The following is an 8531-nucleotide window of genomic DNA, read 5'->3' on the forward strand; positions in this document are numbered from 1 at the left end:
TCGGTAGACAGGATACTGGGCTGGATGGACCTTTGGTCTGACCCAGTATGGCCGCTCTTACGTTATATTCTTGTCTTTCATTGAATCCAGCATTTTGTAACCTGTCATCCTCACAGAGGTGTCCCACATGCCTCAAATACAGAGTGTCCCTCTTAGACAGCAGAAGCAGATCACAAACTCATGTCGGGAGCTATGGGCAGCTACCTTGTCACTCAGCGCTTCACTCATCTGGAAGGTGTTTCACAAAACACAGCCCTTCCCCTCGGTAAGACACACACCCACACCCACACCCACACCCCCCATTCCCACCACCTCCCTTGACTCTCCATGGGGCTGTTTGCCTGAAGGACCTGGCTCTCTCTGGGAGGTCCATGGTAATTCTTAAAAAAGCATTTGAGGAGCAGGAGTCATCCTGGAAATCTCTTCACTTCTTTCTCAGGGCCACCCGCTTAGCTCTGGCTTTGGGGTTGGCTTTAGCCTGGATCTCTCCTGACTTGGTTTTAGGTGGGATGTTGACCACCTTCTGGGCTTGGCAGCTTAGACCTTTTGGGGGTTTTTCTCTGCCATTTTGGTCCCTGCTGAAGCCACCACTTTCTTAGGGCTATTCCTGGCCCTGGGCATGCTGGCCTTTCTGGGGATCCTGGCAACTCTGCCCAGCTTCCTGGTGGCTATTTTCCTGTTCAGAGCCACTGGATTCTTCCATGCCTTGTCCTGGGGTCCCAGATGCTGCTGGCTGAGTGTGAAGGAGCCAAGGTTCTGGTGACTTTAGCCTGCACCAAGGTGCCTTTGCTCGTCAGATTCCTCAGCCCCAACTGGATGTGGGTCTTGTTCAGCACATCACAGCCCGTGGTGACCAAGGACCTGCAAATGTGCACTCATATTATACCTTTGTTTAATCGATGAAAACACAAGCTAGAGCCTCAGAGGACTGGAATTGATTTCAGCTGATGGACGGGTTTGCTAAGTTTTTATACATGTGCATAGGAAAATGTTAAGTGTTTAAATTCATTTCAAGCCCCCCCATTCAGTGGAATTCCTGAACATACTGGAGATGGATATGAAAATATGTTTCCATTAAAAAAAAAATACCAAAAAGGGAGTATCTGGATTTGAACCAGAGACCTCTTGATCTGCAGTCAAATGCTCTACCACTGAGCTATACTCCCTGTGACAACAAAGTATTGGAGCCAGTGATCTTGAGGATTAGGAAGGACACACCCTCGTTCAAAAAGCTCCTGTTACATTCCCAGACATGGATGGTTTTGAAAATGGGGTTTCATTGAATTTTATATATACACATAAACACCACAGCTTGCACAATCCCCACACCTGCTCAGTCTCACCAGAGCAGAACAACTTTTGAGGGACCACACCCCGCTACCCAGCTGTGTGCCCTTTAACCTCCTCACCATTACTCCAATCTCTGAAAGGCAGAGGGCACATGTAACTTGAACCCTTTAATCTCTATATCATTGATGACTTAATTCCCAAAGAACTCCATTCTGACCAGAAGCCGAGAGCTCCCGGGAGTATCAGCCACACCCCTGTGCCCTGTAGCAGAGAGGGGCTGTGGCAGCGAGCAGGGCCCATAGTGCACCGGTCACTTTTTATATTTTGCACACTTCTGGTTCAGTGGGAGAATTCTTGTCTCCCATCCAGCAGGCCTGGGCTTAATTCATGGCCAGGATGGACCTGAGCTTTATGCTTAGATGTAGAAATTGCAGAATTTAAGCTTGAAATATGGGCCGGTTTCCCCCCCTATAGCATTTCACATCTTTACAGCCAAACACGATGACTTTCTGAGTGATCTGTCCTCGTTCAACCATAAGGTGTTGGGGTCCATGTAGGACTCACTGGGTAAAATTCTCTGGACTGTTAGGCAGCAGGTCAGACCAGATGTTCAGAGAGATTTAACCTGCCTTTAAAATCTATGAATAAACACAAAATACGGTGTCATATTAACCCTCAGAAGCTGCTTCTCCCCTATCCAGATCCCCAGCAAAGTGCAATCCAAGGAAGAGGGCTGTTTATGAAGGATAGTAAAAGGATAGCCTTCTCCTGCTGGAGAGATCAGACTCCAACTTTGTTACCTGCTGAATTGGTTTCTGTTCCCACTCAAGAGCTGTGCGTGGTAGTGTACTTCCTTAGACGAAGTAGGTTTGAATCCTATTTCTGATAACAGGCTGAGTTTTTCTTGAATGTGTTCTCATACAACATATTCCCCTTCATTTTAACAGAGTCAAATCTTTAATGAGGTGTCACTTTCTCCTCCTCATTCTCAGATTTTTTTTTCAGCCTGAAGGTTCCTGTCCTCACAGCTCAGTGAGAGGAGGTGATTTTGGGAAGGAAGGTGAGGCAACTCCCTTCTCTTCATGTGCCGGTATATTTATGCTTGTATCTGTAATTTTCACTCTGTGCATCTGAAGAAGGGGATTTTTTACCCACAAAAGCTTATGTCCAAATAAATCGGTTAGTCTTTAAGGTGCCACCGGACTCCTCACTATTTTGGGAAGGGGTTTTCACTCTGAAGTTTCCACGACAGGCCCAGGAGCGCAGAATCTCAGATCTGTGTGAATAAAGAGAGAAAATAGGAACCGTTCACCCACAAACTGCCCGTCCACACGCTCTGCTTCATGCAGCGTGAAAAGATCCCGCAGCATGAGTACATGGGGTTTTACCTGATATAAAGGTAGTTCAAAATGACCAATCAGCAGCCAGATTAAAGACAAATTAAACACTAGTTGACTTTAATTTGTCTTCTCAGGCTCCAGTGCTGTAGTGATTCTGCCGTTGGAGAAGCAATGTCTAGCAATGTTAGTAGATACAAGGAGAAGACCAGGTTCGCTATTCAAATTCTGCATTTCACAGTTTTCCAAGTCTGGGAATATTCAATAGGTTGCTGAAGGCTCCGAGAGGTGCGAATCCAGGAGTCGGTGGAGCCTGGGGCTTAACCCCCCCGAGAAGGGCTGTCACACTGAAGGGGGTTCCCCCCCAGGGACCATGCGGAGCTGAGAGAGAGCACACGTCCTGAGAGTCCATGACAGGAGTGATGATCAACGATTTCCATGAGATTGTCTGCGGTGCCTGGGCACTTCTTGACATCCAAGGTGGTCCCATGCATCCAGGGTGGTATGGACGTCCCCACCCAGCATGTTGTCAGTTACAGAGGGGAAAGGGGGGAAAAACGGGGGTTGTTAATTGGCTTATAGCTTGTTGTAATAAGCCATAAATCCAATGTCTTTATTCAGTCCATTATATTCAGTATCTAGCAAAGTTATCAATTTAAGCTTGAGTTGTGATGGTGTTGTGCAGGCTGCCTTTCAGGGTGAGGACTGAGAGGTCAGAGATGGAGATGTTCACCCACCGGCGATCGGGTGGTTTTGTCTTATCGTTTTTCTGTGTACATTCCTTCGAGGACATAGTGATTGTCTTGCTTCCCCCACCTCCTTCAAAGAGTCTGAATAAATACACAGGATTAAAGATTTATTACAACCATCTAGAACCCACTTTAATCCCCCACCTCTGTTTATCTGGAGAAAGTCCAGAGAAGAGCAACAAAAAAGATGAAAGGTCTAGAAAACATGACCTATGAGGGAAGATTGAAAAAAATTGCGTTTGTTTAGTCTGGAGAAGAGAAGACTGAGAGGGGACATGATCACAGTTTTCAAGGTTGTTACAAGGAGGAGGGAGAAAAATTGTTCTTAATCTCTGTGGATAGGACAAGAAGCAATGGGCTTAAATGGCAGCCAGGGCGGTTTAGGTCGGACATGAAGAACCACTTCCCTACTGTCACTGTGGTTAAGCACTGGAATAAATTGCCCAGGGAGGTTGTGGAATCTCCATCATTGGGGATGTTTAAGAGCAGGCTGGACAAACACCTGTCAGGGATGGTCTCGATAATACTTAGTTCTGCCTTGAGTGCAGGGGACTGGACTAGAAAACCTCTCGAGGTCCCTTCCAGTTCTATGATTCTCTCTCCTCTCCCCCTCATGATTGGAGAGGTGTTAATAAGCCACTTCGCCTTGCAGGGTCCCTTGAAATACATGTTAATTACTTACGTTAAACAATCTATTCCACCTCGCACTTCGCTGTAACACTCGGAATACGTTTCCCAGACCTGATGAAGAGCTCCGTGTAAGGGCAAGCGTACACACTACAAAATTAAATTGACTTAAATTACGTCCACTTAGGCCCTTGTCTACACTACACAGCTTTGTTGACAAAAGGTAGCTTTTGTCAACAAACCAGTGGAGGTGTACACACTGCAATGCTCCTCCCACTGATTTCACTTTCCCGCTTTGCCGAGAAAATAAAACCACCTTAACCAGAGGCATGGAGCTTTTTGCAACATCGGCTGCTGTCTGAACAAGTGTTCAGGCTGGTGAGTGCGCTACTTAAAGAGACAGTGCGCCAACAGACTCACTCTTCCCCAGCACACACACACTCTCACCCAAAACACACTCTGTCTGTCTTTCACACACACACACACACACACACACACACACACACAGAGTCCTCACCCCCAACAACTTCTGTGGGCTTCTTGTGTTAAGTGATCAGCAATGTCAGTTTGGCCATGTGCTACTTTAAAAAGGTATTTAAAATGCGTTACATTTCGGGCACACACAGCCATCATTACAAGGTTCATAGCACGGTGCAAACAAACAATGCCAGGCTCAGCACACTACAGCAACACACATTCCTGTGGCTCAATGTTAATCATAGAAGATCAGGGTTGGAAGGGACCTCAGGAGGTCATCTAGTCCAACCCCCTGCTCAAAGCAGGACCAATCCCCAACTAAATCATCCCAGCCAGGGCTTTGTCAAGCCGGATCTTAAACACCTCTAAGGAAGGAGATTCCACCACCCCCCTAGGTCACCCATTCCAGGGCTTCACCACCCTCCTAGTGAAATAGTGTTTCCTAATATCCAACCTAGACCTCCCCTACTGCAACTTGAGACCATTACTCCTTGTTCTGTCATCTGCCACCACTGAGAGCAGTCTAGATCCATCCTCTTTGGAACCCCCCTTCAGGTAGTTGAAAGCAGCTATCAAATCCCCCCTCATTCTTCTCTTCTGCAGACTAAACAATCCCAGTTCCCTCAGCCTCTCCTCGTAAGTCATGTGCCCCATGGAAGGATGGGATAGAGAAACCATCATCATGTGATGCTGTCCCTGCCCCCATGAGGCATTGCAAACCCTTCCCAATGCACCCTGCGACCAGGTGCACAGTGCGATCGCTACCCACAGCGCACTGCTCTCTGTGCCGATGCAAGAGCTGCTCGTGTGGATGCTCTCCGTCAACCCAGTTAGCGTAGTGTGGACATATAACAGCGGTTTAATTACACCAGTGGCTGAATGTCGACGTATCTTAAGTCGACTTAACTTTGTAGTGTAGACTTAAGCCTTACAGCCATCGCCGTAATTAAACCGTTTTTGCATGTCCACACTTTGTCCCTTGTGTTGACGGTGTGTGCCCTCAGCAGGTGGGTTTGCCTCGATTTAGCTGTCAGCATAGGGCATTGTGGGACGGCTCCTGAAAGGCAGAACAGTCAATGTAAGCAACTCAGTGTCTTCACTGACACTGTCGACCTAACTCCATCGGCTTACGCGCTATGCCTCGTGCAGAGGTGGAGTTGTTATGCCAATGGGACGGCTCTCTCCTATCAGCATAGAGCAGTGATTCTCAACTGGGGGTACAGATACCCCTGGGGGGACGCAGAGGTCTTCCAGGGGATACATCAACTCATCAAGATAGTTGCCTAGTTTTACAACAGGCTACATAAAAAGCACTAGAGAAGTTTGTACAAACTAAAATTTCATACAGACAATGACTGGAGTATACTGCTCTATATACTACACACTAAATGTAAGTACAATATTTATTATGTATCAGAGGGGTAGCCGTGTTAGTCTGTATCCACAAAAACAACGAGGAGGCCAGTGGCACCTTAAAGACGAACAGATTTATTTGGGCATAAGCTTTCATGGGTAAAAAAAACCCCACTTCTTCAGATGCATGGAGTGAAAATTGCACATACAGGCATATATCTATCTATCTATATCTATATCATATATATCTATATCTATTTATGCCTGTATCTGTAATTTTCACTCCATGCATCTGAAGAAGTGAGGTTTTTTACCCACGAAAGCTTATGCCCAAATAAATCTGTTCGTCTTTAAGGTGCCACCGGACTCCTCGTTGTATTAGTACAATTTATATTCCAGTCGATTTATTTTATAATTATATGGTAAAGATGAGAAAGTCAGTAATTTTTCAGTAATAGCGTGGCTGTGACACTTTTGTAGTTTTGTGTCTGATTTTGTAAGCAAGAAGTTTTTAAGTGAGTTGAAATATGGGGGTATGCAAGATAAATCAGCCTCCTGAAAGGGGTACAGTCACGTGGAAAGATTGAGAGCCACTGGCATAGAGCATTTTCACCAACTGCACTACGGTGGTGCAGGTGCACCAATGTTGTGCTTCTACAGTAGACCAGCCCTCAGTCGATGTAGTGAGCGAGTTACATTAGAAGGAGCTGCATTTAATGTAGACACTTGCAGAATAAGGTCAGTGTAAACGGCCGTACATCGAGCTAACGCTGTAGTGTAGACCAGAGCTAAGATCAAAAGCATGCCTAGCTCACCAACAGAAGCTGGTCCAATAAAAAAAGATATTGCTCACCTTGCCTCTCTCTTTTAGCAAAGGATCATTTGTCGTAAAGTCCGCAATGAATCTTAGCTATATTCTGGCAATCTAATATCTAGTTATGTGACCACACGGCCTTCAGGAAAAAATCCACATCCAACAGATCTGTAAGACACTTTCAGTTTCATATCAAGTGAAATTCCAGAGCAGGTTGCGTTTGATGACCCAGAATCAGGACAAGAGATTCACCCACTGCATTCTCCTCTAATCTTTTCAAATCTGCTTCCCAGAGAAGTCTCATTAGTATTATTATTAGTTATGTTATTTAAGGGTTAGAATCATCATAACGGGAACAACAGTCTACATTTCGACCTGTAAACAATCCGAACTCAGCAGGAAAAAGTCCAGAAGTGGCTTTGTAAATACACAGAACCTGCGATTTAAACTCTGAATGATCACATTGTGTTTGGGATCCATTCAAATTCCCCTTCCAGCTCGGTGACACTTTCATCTCCAGCCCTAAGGAGTCTGATTTAGGATCAAAGAAATCAAAACACGATTCCAAAACCCAGAGGAGGGCTATTAGGATGATCAGAGGAATGGAGAACCTACCCGATGAGAGGAAACTGAAGATTGATTTATTTATAGAAAGTAATCCTGAGACATAAAACCCCAGGGAGGGAGAGGAGGTTTTTAAGTTGGGCCCTGTGTGAGAACAAGCACAAATGGATATAATCTGGCCCTCAACAAATTTAGGCTTGAAATTACAAGAAGGTTTCCAACGCCCAGAGTAGAGACATTCCAGAACAGCTTGGTGGGCAATGGGGCCAAAAAACCTGACTTGTTTCAAGGCTGAGCTTGATAAGTTTATGGCGGCGACAGCATGATGAGATTTCCTACGGTGGCATATGCCCCCCGGTGGCATATGCCCCCTGGCATGATTGCTGTTACAAATATCTCCAGTGGCCAGAGATGGGACACTAGGAGGGAGAGGGCTCTTAATCCCTACAGAGAATTTTTTCCCACATGCTCACAATCTAACTCATCGCCATATTTGGGATAGGGAACAAATTCTCCCCCAGCTCAGATTAGTAGAGACTCTCTGAAAGGGGCAGAGAGGGGAGGGGATTTCCCTTCGTCTGCAGTGTGGGGAACAGGTAACTTGCTTGTTTGAACTAGAGTAAATTGTGGAGTCTCTCACTTGAAATCTTTAAATCATGATTTGGAGAGGTTCTGTGCCCTGCCATATGTAGGAGGTCAGACAAGATGATCATGATGTTCCTTCCTAGACTTCAAATCTACTCGCCTCCGAGAGCTGAGGACACGGCCTCGTGGGACAGTTTGGGAGGTGGAGAGGCAGAATGGGAAAAAGATAAACTCTACGTGGATCAGACAGAAGGTGACACTGCAGGGGCGATGGTGCAGGAGGGAATTCCTGCAAATCGCCCCATTGCCTTAGGATGTCACAGAGGCTGAAATGACATTTTTTTCTCCACCGTGTTCCTGCTCTTTGTTATATTTAAATATATTTTAAATGAGGAAAAGGGTATAAAAATCACCTTCAGCACTTCCCAGGGCAATGTGTGAACAACTGGGAATGAGACGATCTGTTCCAAAGGGTGAACTCAGTGAAGTGGGAGGAAGAGTATAAATGTGACGCTCCAGCTTGGCTTTGACCAGGAAACGGAGGTTAAGGCAGGTGACGAGGCAACGCGCTAGATAACAACGGACACGCTACACACTTTGTCATTACTGCAAGAATAGTTGTGTTTTTACATCAGGGTCGCTAACTCGAGCCACCTAACTCCATGGAAAGTCCTACTGGAGGTGAGGCCCAGGTAGATTTTACATTGATATAGCTAGTGGAAATCACCCACACCT

At 45.9% G+C, this 8531-nt stretch overlaps 1 non-coding gene across 1 annotated transcript; it reads right to left on the minus strand.

The window, feature by feature from the left end:
- Positions 1–1094: 1094 nt before the first annotated feature.
- TRNAC-GCA (transfer RNA cysteine (anticodon GCA)) lies at positions 1095–1166 on the minus strand. The gene has a single exon. It is a non-coding gene; the product is annotated as a tRNA-Cys (tRNA).
- Between the last annotated feature and the right edge of the window lie 7365 nt (positions 1167–8531).

The sequence above is a fragment of the Emys orbicularis genome, chromosome 15 (genome assembly GCF_028017835.1).
Source record: "Emys orbicularis isolate rEmyOrb1 chromosome 15, rEmyOrb1.hap1, whole genome shotgun sequence".
Taxonomy (NCBI): Eukaryota; Metazoa; Chordata; order Testudines; family Emydidae; genus Emys; species Emys orbicularis.